Source organism: Ictidomys tridecemlineatus, chromosome 1 (genome assembly GCF_052094955.1).
Source record: "Ictidomys tridecemlineatus isolate mIctTri1 chromosome 1, mIctTri1.hap1, whole genome shotgun sequence".
NCBI classification, from domain to species: domain Eukaryota; kingdom Metazoa; phylum Chordata; class Mammalia; order Rodentia; family Sciuridae; genus Ictidomys; species Ictidomys tridecemlineatus.
In genome coordinates, this window is record NC_135477.1 from 167,731,497 (window position 1) to 167,750,437 (window position 18,941).

General features: G+C 40.8%; 1 protein-coding gene across 3 annotated transcripts in view; it reads left to right on the plus strand.

Moving 5' to 3' along the window:
* The window catches only part of Sgcd (sarcoglycan delta), a 928,109-nt gene that overhangs the window by 363,340 nt on the left and 545,828 nt on the right, over positions 1-18,941 (plus strand). For all 3 annotated transcript variants that reach the window (XM_078051547.1, XM_078051537.1, XM_078051538.1), the window contains one exon: positions 8,539-8,701. The gene's annotated coding sequence lies outside the window, so the exon portion shown is untranslated. The remainder of the gene's footprint in view (positions 1-8,538; positions 8,702-18,941) is intronic.

The following is an 18,941-nucleotide window of genomic DNA, read 5'->3' on the forward strand; positions in this document are numbered from 1 at the left end:
AGGAATATTAACTGTACTCTTATGAAGAGATTACCCCTCCTGAAATACTATTAAGCAATGTAAGGAGATAAGCCACAAACTGGAAAAACATGTTCACAAATTTTATCACAAAGATACTTTGAAGCTCAACAGGAAGAAATGGAACACAGTGAACAGAAGCCTAGACCTGGGCTCCGGATTCTCCTGGGTCTAATTCACACCGCGTGGGGGTGCATAAGTTACTTTATCACTGAGCCTTTACCTTCTCTATCCATCTCATTAGCTGCTTATTGGAAGATTTTCATGAGACAAAATGAGGCAAACACAGTGCTGACCCACACAAACTCGACACATAACAGTCTGGAATTTTTCTAGTTTGTTACCAATAATGATGATATTTGTGTTTTCAGAAAGAACTCAGGGGTTGGGAAGTAACTTCTCTGATCCTCAGATTCTCTGGATTTACTCAGCAGAACAGTGTGGCAGGTCTGCCTTTCCTGTTTGCCACCATGGACTTAGCAAGGAAATGGTAAAGCTTTGTCAGACATCAGTGAAGGTTATCACGCATGAGTGACTCATTTATGTCCATACTCAGATATTGTATCAACATAGTAGCTCCATATGTGCCTCAAAGAAATAAATATGAAACAGAATCTATACTGTGAATTCCTTGGACTAGGAGGCTGGAGCCACAAAATTATATCATATTTACTATACTCTTTGCTTCTTATTTTTTGATGCTATGGATTGGACCCAGGACTTGTGCATATTAATAACATACTCTACAACTGAGTTCACTCCCAACACTACAATCCATCCTTCTGTGGAGGCATAGTTTTACCTATGTAATAGGTAAGAAAAGTCCCATCCAAACATGGTTCCATTGTACTCAAGAAAGCCTATTTAAGTCTAATTTAATCCTCTGAACTTCTATCTAGTTCTCTAGGGTTTATATACCCCACCGGGATGATATGTGCAATGTTAGTCTTGTTTTCCTTCTTCCTAACTTCTATTAAATCACAATGAAATCCCAATCATCATGCAACATTTAATACTAGCAGCAAACACTTACATTCTTAACTTCTTCCTGGAAACTATTTTAAGTGTTTTAAAATTGACTCTCACCAAGAACTCTTTGACATTTTTATGATTTCTCAGTGTTGCATTTGCAGCAACACTGAGAAGTTAAATAACATGCCCAGGCACACAGCTAGTCAGCAGCTACAGTAGAAATCAAACCCAGGCAGGGATAGTATACTTTTAGCCAATGTTATCTTTGCATCTTTCATATCATGGCAAACTAATGTTCTTATTGACAGCCTCCTGGAATGACACTGTTTTCACAAGTGTTTCCTTTGTTTTCATGGTGGTGAAATGTAATCTAATTTACATTTTTCACTCATAACCAGTAGATCAGAGGCCGACGTTTTAGGATCAATGTGATGCTGATCTTTTTTTGGTGCTGCTGATGTCAATGATTCCATTCAGTTTCTTTATTGCATTGGGTTTCTGGAGATATTTGAAAAGCTGCTGTTCAACAAGACACCTGATAATTTAATTACTGTCTACCTAAGTAAGTGGTCCAACCATTTTTCCACACTACCAAAGTAAAGAGGATGTGGTGACGTCAGCCATGGTCTAGGTTTGAGGCAGCACAGAAAGTCCACTGTCTGGATTTGAGGCCCTGTGGGGTTGCCTGCTGCTGATGATTTTAGGAGGATAGACTGTAGCATTGGGAGTTAGCTCAGTGGTTTAGAGTATGTGATTAATATGCAGTATCTACATGGTGTGTCGGTACACAGGTATGTAGAGAGTGTTGTACTGATTACATAAATCCTGAAAGAGGGATATTTTTAGGGATCTCATATATACCCAACTCTTATTTAGGCTGGGAATGAGGACTGTTGTCTGGTGAGAAAGACCAGTTTCCTATAGCAAAGTGTGGGCCTGTATTTCTAGATATTTAAAATAGCAAATGTCAGGCTTAGAGAGTACACGTAGAAAGGTTGAGGGTGGGTGTTTATTTTTCTACATATATTCAAGACCCATTTTAAAACCCTGTCTTGCAGGCACTGCTGGCTGTTGCTACATAAGGAATATCAGAGTTTGACACACTTTATAAAGTGTACGAAATTAGCATATTTCATTAACTAGCAGAGAAGACTACAGATCACCAATTAGCTCAGGTGCCAGGAAATGTCCTAAAATCCCATTATAACATTCGGTGACTTTTCTTCTAGAGTCCCTTTAATTTCACCATCCAATTTAAAAGGCTAACCAGGTAGGAAAATAAGGTGCTAACGTATTGGCAAGAGATCAGGCATCTAAAAGTCACTAGCTGTTTTCTCTAATCCTTGAAATCCAGCAGCACAGATTTTCTTTAGCTGTTCCCTAGCAATTCAATTGTTTGGTGTCCAGGCTGAAAATGAACAGAAGGTAAGGACTTTGCTATTGAGCTAGCTCAAATGATGGTTCCAGTTACAGTTGAGCACCTAGATCCCCCAAAATATTTTATGTCTTAAACGCCCAAAATGGTTTTGGTAATGTCAGCTGGTGGGAAGCATAATCCACGAATTACAACCGAGACTGACCAACCACAAGGACTTAAGGCCAGGTTCCCTATCTTTGTTTCCCAGGAAGCAACTGTTCTGACATGTGGTATGACCTCCTCTAGGGCTGTCACAGGAAAGCGGGGAGCTGAAACTCCAAACTTTGGTTTTTGTGTACCGACAGAAGAAGATTTAAAGTCAGACACTAAAAGTCATGCAAGAGAACTTTATCAGAAGTGAAAGTGAGGTGAAAATCAAGTAAAACAAAAATGAGGCTTAAGTAAAAAGAACTCTCAAGGGAGAGAGTGGGCCAACTCCAAGCATCGAACAACAAAGGAGACAGTGCTGTCCCCAATTTTATTTCTGTATGATGTTTACCAGGAGAACTGGGGACTACCTTCTGAACTCCTTGTCAATCAGGTGTTCAACTCCCCCTTCATGTCAAGTGGTGGAGTTTTTGACCTCAGTTGGTTCTCTCCAGAACTGTCATGGTGGCCATATTAAGGGGGGGCTTCATCTACAAGTCACTCCCATGTCAATGTGGGCACTGGGGTCAGTGGCTGGTCAGAAGTTACCTTAGTGTACCTGTGCTACTAAAGGAATCCTCCTTCCCAGATAATAGGAGAGACTTATATCCATAATTCCTAACATCACATCAACACCAATGGATTCTGTCGAGAGAGTTAATCCCATTAGTGCTTTTCTCTTCACACAATCTACAACTAGCTGCCTTGCTTCTGTTTATTTTCTACAAATTAACTACCACCCTTTGCTTTCTTGTCTACTTTGGAAGTGGTTTAAAGAAGAACCTTAAAGTAATTTAAAGAACACTTATGACCTTGTCTGCATTTCACTGCTCGTTGCTAGCTTCTACTTAACAGGGCTTTTGAAGAAATAAATGCACTTTCTCCGATCTGAGTATCTTCAGTCTCCTTAGCAGACTGAGTGAGCCAATATCCAGTTATATTCATAGAAGAATAAAGTTTTTCAAATCATGACATTTCTGAGTGTCAGAGGTAGGTTTCATCAGAAATAACATCTAGGAGGGGACTAACAGTGATTTGCAGCTTGCTTGGTGAATACGAAGATGCTCCAGGTTTAGTTCTGAGTTTGAATCCTGACACTGCCACTTTCTAGTTATATGACTTCCAAATGCATCCAATTTCCAAATCTCAATTTTCTTCTATGAAAATGGAAGTAATTTCCACATTGCAAACCTGGAGACGGGTGCTTTTTGTTAGTGAGGCACGGCCCCTTCTACCTACCAGCTATATCTGTGTCTCCTTGAGAGGTGAACAATGTTTCTCCACTTCCCAACTTTCCAGAAGGGCCCAACCTTGTTGGAACAACATACTTCCACTCAAAATTCTTCGTCAAGACCAATTTAGAGCCGGGCGTGGTGGTGCATGCCTATAATCCCAGCAGCTTGGGTGGCTAAGGCAGGAGGACCTAGAATTCAAAGCCAGCCTTAGCAAAAGTGAGGCACTAAGCAACTCTTTGAGTCCCTGTCTAAATAAAATAGTGCTGGGGATGAGGCTCAGTGGTCAAGTGCCCCTGGGTTCAATCCCTGGTACCCCTCCCCCGCCAAAAAAAGACCCATTTCAGTTCTTCTGGCCCTCTTCCTTCTGCTTTCTCTGGATGCCTGCCTCTTTGGCGAATCTGTCTCCATAAGGATGGATCTGTGTGTTGTTGCCTGCTCAAGCTTTATACACACAGAGTTCATTTTAAACTCAGCCTAGCCATTCAAGAGGTGTGGTTCACATTCTGCCATCAGAGCAGCCTCTAACTGAGACCTCCTGAAAAATTACTGAAGCCTTCAAGGCTGCCCAACAGGCAAGCTGCCACCATCTCTGTGATTAACACTCCACCCATAGAGACACTGATGCTTTCTTGACATTTTTTTCCTTGATGATATTCCTAATGGACACCTTCTTAGTTTGTCGTCCTGTATCATGGAATGAATCCCTTTCCAGTTGCCAAGGATTACAGAGAAGCTCATTACTTCAGCTATGTCCTCTGAACCTTGTGCCTTGACCACACCAGGTGGCATCTTGATGGTGGACAGGGCCTCGGTGGAATTGGTGGAGGATTTTGGTTGGGTGTGTTGGTGTTGTTGTTTTTTATTTTTTGCTGTAGGAGAGAAATAAACCAGGGTCCTCTCAGAAGAGGTGAGTGGGGTGGGGCATGGTGAGCAAATTAAGGAAATGAGTTAGTTTCCCAAGAAAACCAAGAATTGTAGAACTGTCTCTATCAGGGATTGGGTTGCTTATGTCAGCACACACTGGGTCACTACTTAGGAGAATCAGCCACCATGGAGGAGGTAGTCATGTTCTCCCACATCTGGGCAGAAGTGAGCAAATCCCAAAGAACAACCACTGGAATGGAAGAGTTTCCATGAGAGCAGGAATAAAGTCTTCCATAGTTCCTGTCACAGCCACAGTCCTTAACAAAGTGCACAGCAGACGGTATATACTCCTTAAACATTTATTAAATAAGTACATTTCTGACCAGGGCCTTGAATAACTTAGAATGGATTGCAGGTAATTTTTTCCTGCAACACTTAAATTATTTCTTAGTTTAGGGCATAACTAAATCTGAAAGGGAGGCGGCATATTTTCATATTATTACTATCTAAACAGAAAGTTTCTTTCTTTTTTGTTTAAAGAGAGAGTGAGAGAGAGAGAGAGAATTTTTTAATATTTATTTTTTAGTTTTTGGTGGACACAACATCTTTATTTTTTTATTTTTATGTGGTGCTGAGGATCCAACCCAGTGCCATGTGCATGCCAGGCGAGCGCTCTTATCACTTGAGCCACATCCCCAGCCCCCAGAGAGTTTCTTAATATCAGATAAAAAGATGCATTTGGATAGATTTGAGACTTAAATTCTCAAAGTAGTCAGCACAATTTCTTTAATAACTCCATATATCATTGTGCCGAATTACAGCATTGTTTGCTTTCCAAAGTTGTGTCTCTTGGCTTTTGATTGCAGGAATAATTGTATACTGTGGCATGATGATTATCAGCTTGCTCTAAAACTAGGGCCAAGATCATCCCCAAATTGCTGAGTATCATCAGCAAGAGGACATAAAATTAGCCAAAAAACTTGACTCTTGTGTTACACAGTTGTGCCATCTGCCCCTAGCCTGGAGTGGTTGGGGTAACTGCATACTTGTGAGCCTGGAGAGGGTCCAGAGAAAGTTACTAATGTCATCAAGGGCTGCAGAAGCAATTATGTTTGACAAAATGTGGAAAAGATTCAGACTCTGGTGGGAAATGAGATAAAGGTAAATAAAATCATGAAATGTCATAAAATCACAAAATGTAAATAAATCAAATATAGTCATGAAATATAAGCCTGCAACAACAAAAAAAATCATAAGGAATTGTTTATCGAGTACTTAGATATTATACAATAAGCACTGATTTACTTATATGACTTTATTACATTTTCATGGATAACACAACAGGACAGGTACAGTTTTGTCATTTCAAATTTACGGAAAAAAAAAACAATGTATCTTAGGAAAGCTGAATGTATTGACACTTAAAGAACTTGAAGGGTTTCACAGTGGTGGATTTAGGATGCCAGTACTATGATTATCCCCAAGTCCTAGTCATTAACACTATACCTTACTTCCTAACCCGTGTTATGACTGAGAGAAAGGGAACCTTTTATTAATTAAAAAAATACCAGAAATAATCATGTTTGTTGAGTTTAAAATCTTAGAGGGCATATTTTTTGACTCAGTCAGGAAACAGGTGACCAGGGAAAATAAGGGAAACAGCCCAAATATACATGACAAATTGATGACTAAATTAAATTTCGATCCAAAGTGATTTTGAACCTGCCCTATACCTTTTCCATAAAACCATTTCTTTCTTTCCTCTTGTCTAACCCTGAGTTCCCTTTTCTCCTATACCTTCTCTAAGGCAGGGAGTGAAATTTCATAGAAGAACAATGTATAATGGCATGGAATACAAGGAGGGAAAACGGAGAAATACGTGGTGAGTGGTGAAAGGACCAGTGAGGTTACTGTATCAGGATGCTAGAAGGGTCATCCCTGCATTTGCAACATACATACTTTGAGCGTTTCTAAAAACATGTTGGAGTTTTTATTTGCTACATTCCCAGATATCCCAGATAGAATTTTAGCTTCCTGTTTGTTCATTCATTCATTCAAAAATATTTAGTGAGTTTCACTTTCGTGTTAGGCTGTGAGAAAAGTGCTTGGGATACAGATACCAGTGATAAAATTGTTTGCTGGCATGAAGCTTATGTTTTATTTGAAGAAGGCAGACAATTAGCGAGTAAATACAAACTATATAAGAAAATTTTCTCATGTTTTAAACACAGGGCAATGAGGGATGCAGCAAGTGTCTGTAGTTTTAAATGGGATGATTAGAGAAACTTCCTGCACAGATAACGTTTGGGAAAAGATATGAAATAATAAGTGGAAAATAGAGTTCCAGGTTAAGGGGAAGGCAAGTTCAAAGGTTTCAAATATCACAAGAATAGAGTTAGAAGCGGAGCTGGAGAGGAAGAAACAAGCTGCTCCATGCAGGTCTCTTTGGTGATTTTTTTTTTCCTGCTTCAATTCTGTAGCATGGAAGGTTTTGTGTAAGGGAGTGTCATTCTCAAAAGAGTGACAGTCATGGCCTGGGAGAGCCTACTGTGCATCTTGACAGATCTGTTATGGTCTTAGACTAGTGTGGTAGTGAAGAAAGGGGTAAGAAATGGCCAACTGCTTGATTTACTCTGAATGTAGGGGTATTAGAACATTTTTATGGAGTAGAGATCATGGGGCTTAAATGACAGGGGAGAGTCAAGGTTGACTTGGAGGGTTTGGGTGAATGAAGTTGCTACTGAACTAGGGAGAGAGGGCTTTATGTTTGATGGTGACTAGAGGCATGATATATCTGACATGACTATTCGAATTCCAAGTAGTTATTGAATCGATGGTTGATAGACAAGTTTGGAGTTCAGGGCAACTATCTAGACCTGGAGACAAATCTCAGAGTTGGCAGTCTATCAGTGGTATCTCTAGTCATGGGGCTGGACGAGGCTCTGCAGTGTTGGTGCACACAGAGAGGAGACTCAGGACACACCTGGGATGCCCTGATGCTGAAGACTAGGAGGAGGCAGACTAGGATGCAGTGGCCAGTGGGAACAAGCAGGGTTGGAACCTTAGGAAACAAGTGAGACAATTGTTTCAAGATGGAGTGATACTTTGTCTCCTTGTCTTGCTGTATCAATAGACCATTATGAGGACATTGCTTGTTTTTCTAAAGATCTGCTTACTTCACTGACCCAAATTTGCTGCAAGTAATGAATAATTATAGGAACATCACTGATCCTCAGTTCTCCTATAAATTCAATGAGCAAATTTTACTACTTATGTCCTAAAATACTTTCTAGTCTTGATTCTCTGACTTCTTTTTTTGGGGGTGGGGGGGTGGGAGGAGAGTGTTACCGGGGACTGATCTCAGGGGCACTTGACCACTGAGCCACATTCTCAGACTTATTTTGTATTTTACTTAGAGACAGGGTCTCACTGAGCTGCTTCGTGCTTCACTGTTGTGTTGCTGGGGCTGCCTTGAACTCGTGATCCTCCTATCTCATCCTCCCAAGCCACCGGGATTACAGGTGTGCGCCACTGCATCTGCCTGGCTATGACTTCTTTTTGTAAGCTTCTTTGGTTTGGTCAAGACTGAATTCATTCAGGCATGATTCATTTTTATGCCATTCAGAATTTAAAGGGGCTTATGTGTAGTTTCTTTCATTACTTTTGTTTTTTTGTCATCATTGTCTTTGAGACAGGGTCTCCCTTGTTGCTCAGGCTGTCCTTCAATTCTTAGGCTTGCGTGATGGTCCCACTTCAGCCTCCTGAATAGCTTGGATCACAGATCCGCATGGATTAAATTCCTCAAAGCAAACAGTCTTGAATGTAATATCACTCTGTCTTGTTTTTTTGTTTTTATAAATCATCTTTCTCATGTGATTTTTGTAGAGTTGGAAGAAATCTCCATCCTCAGGGACACGGGGAAGTCTGTACTGAACTGGAGTGGAGGTTAAGAAAACTGTCCCTTTGCTGGTGACCTGAGCAGATTACCTCAGCCCCAATGTTGCCCTGAAGTTTGTGTCCAAGATCCAAGAAGACTAGGACTGCAAAGGTATGGACTTGTGACTTGAACATCTTGTTTTTAAAGACAGACGTAATAGCTTTCAACAGTTTAATCATTTTCACAGACTTCTGCCTCCCCTGTCTTGTCTTCTTGTTCCTTTGTTCCTTCTTCCTTTTAAGGGAAGTTCTTTTCTTCTGCTACCAGCTTGTGTGATGGATGTGCAGCGAGAGATAAAGGGACAATAGGAGCAGCTAAGGGAAGGCTGCATTGTCCCAGTGATGGGCAGATGCCCAGAGGACAGTTACATCAGGCAACAGAGATGTGTGCAGGTGTCTCTGCTAGAAAGGGACTAGAAATCAGGTGGAAACCCCATGATAAGAAAATATGAGCAAAGATGTGACACTTGTTATATACTCTTATTACTGTTTTCCATGCCTATAGAAAACGTCTGGTAAAGCATTATAATTTCTTAAGGGTCAGGGGGAGCTGTCTTTGCATTTCTTAGAGTTATATGCCCATGTCAGGAAAGTTTCTACTCTGGAGTCTAGGGATCTCTCTCTCTCTCTCTCTCTCTCTCTCTCTCTCTCTCTCTCTCTCTCTCTCTCTCTCTTTATTTTATTTTATTTTTTTAGTTACAGTGGTAAGCATCATGCTAATGGAAATCAAGTATCAAAAAAAAGATATGTGGGTGTGTGTATACATACACACATATACACACACATGCATAAATATCTGCATAATGTCTACATATATAAATAATGTGTTGAATGGCATCCAGTTATATATCCAGATATATATATATATTGAGGTTTTCAGGGAGGAAAGGATGAAGGGGCAGTAGAAGGAATTCTCAGAACTCTTATTTGTAAAATATTTATTGTCAGTTAGGCATTGTACTCTGAGCTTTGAAAAAAATTACATAACTAGTACAACTTGTAATGACCCTGTGGAGTAAGGGATCTCTGTTCTGGAAAATCAGAAGGAGACAAGTCAAAGGTTTCTAAGACTGTAGAGCAAGCAATGGTCAGGGGACAGACTCATACTCAAACTTACTAGAATTTAAAACTCTTTGCTCATCTGTATATAATAGTAGGGTTGCATTTGGTGCTAGTCAAAAGCACTGGATGGGGACATGGTTTAACAGCTTAGGATGCATTGCGTTTTAGAAAATCCCATTTGCTGCCCTTTGAAACACCTTCATGATGGTGGCAGGGCAGTGGGGAATGACAAGCAAACAAACCAAAACCTAATGACCAAGAGGCTTCTGGAAGCTGGTGGAGCATAGGCAAGGTGTTGGGTTGGCTCCCTTCTATGGCAGTGTAGGGTTCCGTAGGTCATGTATCTGTGCGAGTTGGAGGTGGAGAACTACTAAAGATCAAATTGGTTGTAGCCACAGGCATGCTGTCTTTTTAATCTCTGACTTTCTCACTGTAAAAATAAGCATGGCCTATGCGGTCAGCTGGGCATGAATGAATCTGTCTTTGAGGACAAAGCGCATGCACTTTCTATCTGCTGTTTCTAAATCCGGTGAAGTATGATTGATCTCTAATGTTGGTATTGTTCATGGTGCCTCTGAAACATCATGGAGGGACCAGTGATCATGTGCAGGGTATTTTATACAAACACTCTTCCTCCTTTTTTTCAGACAAATTTTCTTTGGTTTTTAATATTTTTTTGTAATGAAGATAAATCATTTTTATTTCTTCTAACAAGGAACACCTTTAAAGTGATTCACGTATAAATACTAATTATAAATTAATTTTTTATTTATGTGACTACAAAGGCCAAATAGGTATTTTAAAAACCAGAGAAGGAAAACCCATGCACACAGTCTACTTTTTTTAAAATCCTTGCACAAGTGTGGACACACTATGGAATAGTCGTACGGTTGTGGTACAGCTCTTTCTGACCATCTGTCCCTGATGTATTGGGGGAGAAAAAGCTGAGAGAATTTTTCTCTGCTTTTCCTAAAAACCTAGAGAAGCTTAGGGGGTGGGGTTGGGATCCTGAAGATGAGCTCTTTGCTTTGAGAGTGGTGACCTGTAATTCAGAATGTCTCTGTCCTCTCAAGAAGATCCACAAGCAGAGTTTTAAGGGACTTGGTAGAAACATGGTCATGGTTGAGAGACCAATCAACCATTGAGGGGAAAAGGGCATTCTCTCTGACTGTTGGCCAAGGACGCGGGAACTTAGCAGTGTGTGTGTGTTGCAGGGCTCTATTCAGCTGTGGTATATATACATACGTGCATGTCCCTGCTTATAAAGCAAAACCCAATTTCCAGTAAGGAAGAAGGAATGAGGCAATGTTGGGGCCATCAATCCACAATCCTATGCATGAAGCAGAGATTTCAGGTACATTTTCAAGTGAAGGCAGAAGGAATATATCAGTGGCCATGGGCCCAGGCTTTAGAAAAGGCAAATCAGGGTCTAATAAAGCTTCTGTGTAAGCATTAGGAAAACCAATGAGCCCTTTGTTGTTTTCCCTATTTAAGGTGGTCTATAAATTGTCATCATTGATATCATCTAAGTTAGTAAGGTAGGTAAATTCTCAGGCCCCGCCCCTGACATACTATATCCAAATCTCTTGGAGGAGTATTCAGTGATCTGTTTTTCAATGAACTCTATACATAATTCATATGCTTTGCTTAAATCTGCGAAGTGATTTTGAACCTTTTCCTTGATCTCTGAAAACTAAGGAAGGTTTATAAAATTTCATGCTTAAAACTATGAAGATCTAAGAATATAATGATCAGTAGGCCTTAATGGGTGTATTTTATGTATTTTTGCATATATATATATATATATACCTTTGCATTTAGACATGAATATGACATTAAAACAGGAAAAAGAACAAATTTTAAAAAGCAATAAGCAAAACTGCAGGTGTTCCAGTCCCTGCATTTGAGATCTAAACAGGTGAAAGAAAAAAGATAAAACATAATAAAAACTAAAGTTGAAATAGATGACATTATAAATAAATGGGTCTGTGGAGCAAAATAGAGAATTCTGACATAGGCCCACATAAATAGAGGCTATTGGTATTCAATAAGATCAGAAAATAAATTCAGTGTAGACAGGAAAACTGCTACAATAAATAGTGTCAAACAACTAGATATTTATATGAAAAATTAAGACCTTCAACTTCTGCCTCACACATTCACAAAACTTAGTCTGAGTCAGATCGTAGACTGAAAAAACATAAATGCTCAAACACAAACACTGGAAGAGAATCTAGAATAATTTCGTAACTTCATGAAGCAAATATTTTAGAACACAAAATGCACAAACCACAAATGGAAAAGAAACACACGGAACTTCCTAAAATGTAAAAGCATTTAATCATCAAAAAGTATGGAACCAACCTAGGTGCCCTTCAATAGAAGAATGGATAAAGAAAGTGTCGTGTGTATACATAATGGAGTATTACTCAGCTATAAAGAAGAATGACTTTATGACACTTGCCAGTAAATGGATGGATCTGGAAACACTTATGCTAAGTGAAATAAGCCATCCTCAAAAAGCCAAAGGTCAAATGTTTTCTCTCATAATGTGGAAGCTAACCCACAATAAGTCGGGGAGTGAAGGGAAGAACAAAAGTGTAGTAGATTAGACAACGGGGAATGGAGGGACGGAGGGGGGATGGGAAAAGGAAAGACAGTGGAATGACTCTGACATAATTTTCTCATGTACATATATAAAAACAACACAGTGAATCCCACCATCATGTACATCTATAATGGAATTCTAATTAGACTAGGATATATTCCATGCTTGTGCAATTATATCAAAATGAATCCCACTCTTATGGATAACTAAAAATAACCAATAAACAAATCAACCAACAAACCAACAAACTTACTTTTAAAAAGTACCACCAAGAAAAGAAAAAGATGGTACACACAATGGAAGAAAATATTTATAATCTGTTTACCTAAGATATATGAACAAGTACTTCATAAATTCAAGCTATAACCTGGTCAATAAAGATGAGTGTTGGTCATTTGTTGTCAAGGAAATGCAAATTAAACTTCAGTGATGTGAAGTTACATATCAGAGTGGCCAGAGGTGAAAGTAATAGTTCCCAAGTTAAAATGTGGAACAACCGCAAGGCTCATACATTACTGCTAAAAATGTAAAATGCTCCAAACACTTTAAAAAAAGAAATCTGGGAGTTTCTTATAAAATTATACAAGTGTTTTCCTGAGGCTCAGAAATTCCACTCCTATGTATTTATCCAAGGAGATTAAAAATGTTTATGCCCACATGTACATAATAGCTCCAAGCATAGTAGCGTGGTGCTGAAAACAACTCAGACGTCCATCAGTGGGAAAATGGATCAACTCTGTTATGTTTATAAAGTGTTTTTTTTCAATAATAAAAAGGAACATTCTATAGATATACACAATAACAGACAGATTCCAAAACTAGAAAGTGAGTGAAATAAGAAAAATACACACTCACAAAATGCTATATCCATGGTAAGACTTCACTTATATGAAATTATCAGATAGTCATGACTACTCTGGGATGGTAGGAATCAGCCCAGTGCTTGCTGAGGTGGGGCACTTCGTGGGAAGTGTGTTTGAAGGAAATTTCTAGTATGGTAGAAATGTTTTGTACCCTGATACGTGTTCATCAAAAGTGATTAAATGACACACTTATTAAACATTTCACATTATGTAAATTATACCTCAATTTTAAAATGCATTAGACATTCTTTTTTAGAAACTGCCATTTATTGAGTACTTTTGACCAAAGTGCTTTTTAAAAATGCATCAACACATTTAATCTCTGAAACTACTCTCTGGGGTAGTAGCTATTATTATTCCTCATTTACAGATGTGGAAACGGATACTAAGAAAATTAACATAATTTGCCCCAAATCAGACTGCTGCTTGCTCACAAAAACCGAATTGCAGGGTCGGTGCATCTGCCTCCCAATCTGACGTAGCCTCGGGTGTGTGGGCCTGTGTTTCTGTCTAAACTCCAGATCTGGAGGGAGGAAGCAATCATTTGGAAGAGGTTTCCAGAATGGCCAGTTAGGAACACTGATCATTAAATGGCTGAATTTTGTAATTTACTAGTAACTGTAGCGCGATAAAAGTAGTGCTGGGTACGGTGGTGCAGGCCTATAATCCCAGCAGCTGGGGAGTCTGAGGCAGGAGGATCATGAGTTCAAAGCCAGCCCCAGCAAAAGCAAAGTGCTAAGCAACTCAGTGAGACCCTGTTTGTAAATAAAATACAAAACAGGGTTGGGGAGTATGGCTCAGTGGTCGAGTTCAATCCCTGGTGCCAAAAAAAAAAAAATAGTTAGTAGCTAAGTATTACTCCTGCCCTCGGGGATCATTGCTTTATAATGCAAGTTTCTTTTCTCCAGGTGCTCCTTCTTGATCACGGAATGTGATAGAAATAGTAGTGCCAGAAACTGGACAAGATGTAGTTTAGAAAACAGAGGATAATGGGCAGAGACAGTGTCATTTAATAAAGAGCTGTGGAGGGAGACTGCCTTGACTCTCATCCAAGCACGATCGATGGCAAGTCCCTGGACTGCTCCCAATCTCAGTTTCTCCATTTGTGGTATGGAGATGAGTTTATGGGTATCATGCCTCCCTGATACACAATGAGGGTTAAATGAGGTTTTGCTTGTGAAGTGCTAGTAGGTGCTGGTTCTTTATAAACCCTTCCTAAATGCCAAGCTACTGTTTGGGGTTAAAGAATCCACGTGAGCCATGAACGAACTTCTAAGCAAGGGATTATCAGGATTCCCTGTTGGCTTTGTCATCTCTGAGTCCCAATATCTGTGCATTCATTTAATTTTAGCTGATGGAAGACATTGTTTTCTAAAAGCTTTATCGATTTCATTCGAGGAATTTGGAAGCTCTGAATGAAGTGGATGCTGTTGCCAAAGGGGGGAAAAAAGGCATTTAATTAATATGTGGGAAATTATGTGGAGGAAAAACTGTCATTAAATGTAAATGTTATGCTTTATCTGTCCAGAGTGATTGAAAGGGAGCCTGAAACTATTTAGTGTATTTAACAGATACCAGCAAGGTTAATTGTGTTGGGGACGTTGAAGAGCCGAGTTCCTTTCGTGCACCTCCATAATTTGCGTTCCTGTCATATCAGTTTTTCATGTGACTTTGGCATCCGTCGTTATTTTAGCTGCGCTTTTTAAAGTCCTGATTTCCAGAGTAGAATTTAAAAGTCAGAAAAAAAAATGCAAACGTGTGCAAGCTTACAGTGCTTTTCCTATATTGACAAATTAATTAGTGTATTCCCAACCTGCTACATAAATAAAATATCTCTATGCACCTCTAACAAATGGTATCAAAGTGAAAATTAAAACCTGCTTTGAGGGATTATTTTTTGTCATTATTTTTCATAGTCATCACTAAGAATGGGGAAGTGGGTGACTCAGGAAAATGACCCTTTCAGATACTGTTGCATGTGCATGCTTGTGTGTTTGGGGGTGTGTGGTGTATCTATTTTCCCTTTGGGATCATTCTTGTCAATAAAACCACATGCTGCTTCTGTGGAAGCCCTAGTGTTCCTGTGGATCACTGTGGATCACTGTGCACTGGCCTCTTTCCTTGGGCTGTGGAAATGATGGTTTTTATATTTCCCATGCCTCCCAGCAATGCAGAACTGTGGCTAGCTCATCTAGTCTTTGGAGTGCCTTTCTCTTGTGGTTTTCTCCAGCCCTCACTGAGTTTCTTGGAAATTCATCTTGCATTGAAATTTTATCCCAGATAATAAATATCTGAGTGTCCAACATGATAGGATCAGCAAACTTAGCCACACTTTCTCCTGCAAGGAGAAGACTCTGACTGGTAATCTAGAACATCTCTTTGTCCAGTGGACACACACCCAGTGCATGTTATGGGACCGTAGTTGGCTTGAGTTTTTCCACTTGGTGTCTGCCTGAGGTCTTCCCATCCTACTGTGTCTAAATTTCCTTGTCTGTAAAATGGTTACTTGGATCACATAAGGCTGAGGATGTCCTAGAGCTCAGCAAATTCACCATTAGTTGGTGATAGAGTAGCACTCTCTGAACCTGTGTGACATATATCTATAAGGTCAATTGAAACATGGCATATGTAGTTCCAATAGACTGACCTGAAGAAATGTTAGACAAACTTAACAGGTAGGTATGTGAAGCTGCTGAAAAGGCTGTGGGCTTCATGTCTCAGAGCCCTAGTCTAAAGGGTCACAGTGCAGGAGCAAGGCCACCAGTGCCCCTAGGGTCCTGCTCACTTTCCTGGACTGTGGAGCTGTCCCAGCAAACCAGTGGGGGCTGCCTGAGGACTCTGGGCCCATTTTCCATGGCTGCCCAGACTGTGCCCCAAGACACTGTCTAGCTTCATGGCTGGCATCACCTTTGAGATCTGTCATAGAGTTGCAGTAGTTCCAAGGAGCATCTGGGGCCTCCAAGCCTCTGATAGGTTCCTACAGTATCACAGCACCCACCCTGCTAGGCTGCAACTCACTCGTGAGCAGATTCAGGATCAGGAGGGCAGGGGCAGAAAGCAAAGCTGCAGGCCACCCAGTTCCTGCCACAGAGAGTACCCAGGAGTCACCCCAGCCATAAACATCAGCGAGTCCACCATCCTTTCCTCTGCCACTCAGATGCCCATGTGAGTCTTGAAGGTCTGAAGAAGAAAACTCCTGGAGCAGCAGCTCTGAGTCCTGTTGAATGTCATTCAGTTCAACCTGAAGGACACACAGGACACATCTAGTGGCTCTTATTTATCTAGTGCTGTAGTCGAGCATATATGTCCCTCCAAAGTTCCAGTTGAAACTTTAACCCCCTTGCAGCATGTGTTAGGTGGAGCTTTAAGGAGATGGGCAGGCCATTAAGATCCAACCTTATGGACAGGATGTGTGACTTCAGAAAAGACCATTTGTGTAGCATGCCCAAGGCCCTGCTTTGATCTCCAGCACCATATATACACACAAAAGTATATTTATTAATCCAGATAAGGTGGTATAAAGCTGTAATCCTAGCTGCTTGACACACTGAGGGAAGAGGATTATATTTTTGAGGCTGACTTGGGTTACTTAGTGAGACCCTGTCTCAAAGTCAAAAGAGTCGGGGATATAGCTTAGCGGTATAGTACTTGCCTAGGATGTACAAGGCCCTGGGTTGAATCGCCAGCAAAAGAGAGAGAGAGAGAGAGAGAGAGAGAGAGAGAAAGACGGAGGAGGAGGAGGAGAAGGAGGAGGAGGAGGAGGAGGAGGAGGAGGAGGAGGAGGAGAGGGAGAGAGGGAGGGAGAGAGGGGGAGAGAAAGAGGAGGAAAGAGAAGGAAAGGAAAGCTAGATTTAGTGATTAGGTTCAACCCTTCTGCCCCTTCTACCGTGAAGGAGAATTAGAAGGAGAAAGGCCACCCCTTTCTACACACTTCATCTCAGACTTTAACCCTGGACTTTCCAGTCTCTGGAACTGTTATAAATCAATTTCTCTTATTAATACATTCTGACATCTGAGGCATTTTGATATAGCAACACCAAGGGAACAAGGCATCTGGTAACACCTCCATTTCTCTCTTCTATGGGAGGGACATTTTGTTGGCCATAGGATTCTTAGATAACAGGGTATTTTTGTCTTCATCACTTTGAATATATCAACTCACTGCCTGCAAATTTCCCAGGTTTCTGAAGAGCAATCTTAAGAGGGCCTGGCAGGGAAATTACAATGCAGTCTCCCTTTCCCTTAACCCCCATTGGTATTAAGGACATCCCCATATCATCTCAGGGGACAGAGCATGGCATTACACTATCACAATGTGAGTGAAGTGCTACCATCCTTTTGATCCCAATCATTCTAAGGTCAATGAAAATGGAATTGAATACCTTTGGTGCAGATGTGATGAGGTCTCTAAAAGCCAGAAGTTATTATAGATTTTTCAAACTCAAAATGAAAAGGCCACTAAAGTATCCTACAGGGTTTAATTTCTAAACAAGAAAATGTTAGTCTCCGTAACTCACTGAAGCCAAAAGCTTCTGAAGTCCTTTCTTGTTGAAGTGGGAAAGGTCCTGAAGACCAAGCAGGACAGCCATGGTGGGTCATGCTCAGCCGTGACTGGGCTACCCACAAGGAGCCTGCTCTACCCATGAGGAGCCCATGTCATGGGATCTCAGATGCCACCTCTCCAAGGCCCTGGCTGCAGTGCATTTAGTGTCAAAAGCACAGGGAGCTCTTGGTGACCTTTTGGACTCACAGACATTTAGCTCCTTTGACAGTCTGGTGGTTTTGGTTTCTGTATTTGTTCTGGACGGTTTTTTCTTTATATTTTTTTTCTCCTCTTATTAACGACTTTTCTTTTTAAGTAGCATAATTAGTTGGTATTGCTACTTTTGATGTTTAGTGACAATAGAGAAAGTGTGACAGGGTCTCTTGGACAGCTTGTCCTTTGAGGACACTCTATCAGACCATTATAAGGTCCTGAGGGACATTGGGCAGAGCAGCTTTGCCCAGGTGAAACTGGTCCACCATGTCCTCACTAGGACAGATGTGGCTATGAAGGTCCTGCCAAAGATAAAACAGAGTTCCCCCAAATGTGATCACATTATTTCACATTACTGAAACCACTGAAAACATCCACCTCATGACGGAGCATGCACATGAAAAAGAGCTTCTGCAATGCATCCTAAAGTCTAGTGGCATGCAAGAGGAGGCCCAGAGAGTGTTCTGGAAGGTCATGTGCACATTAAATTCCTGCAATGAGATGTGCAGTGTGCAGAAATAGGAAGGCAGAGAACATATTAGAGGATGCCAGATGAAACATCACACTTCAGACTGGTGGCAAAGCCATGGCTTGTTAGAAGCTGAACAAGTTCTGTGCCCCAGAACTTGACTGGTAGGAGAAATAAAATGACTCCACAGTGGATGTCTGGAGCCTGCATGTGTTTAGGTACTTCATGGTCATGGGTGCCTTCCATCTAAGGGGACCACCTTTTTGCCATTGAAGGAGCACATCTTACCTGAAAGGTCTGATATCCTCTCTAGGATTTTGATAGAAATACGAAGTGTAATCAACTGCTGACTGATGACCTCACACAGTGAGTGGGAGGCAAAGAGTAGCAAGTCTGTCCAGGAAACATCCTCAGAAAACATTCTTTCCATGGAGCAACTTCATGGTAGGCACTGTGGTCCAGCAGCCTGTATCCATGACAACAGCCGGTGCTGGAAGTGGGTAAAAACTAGGAGGATTGCTTCCTGTGTTCTAATATGTGTCCATGTGCCATGCTGCATCTACTTGCTGGATAGAGTCATGCCCTGGACTCAGC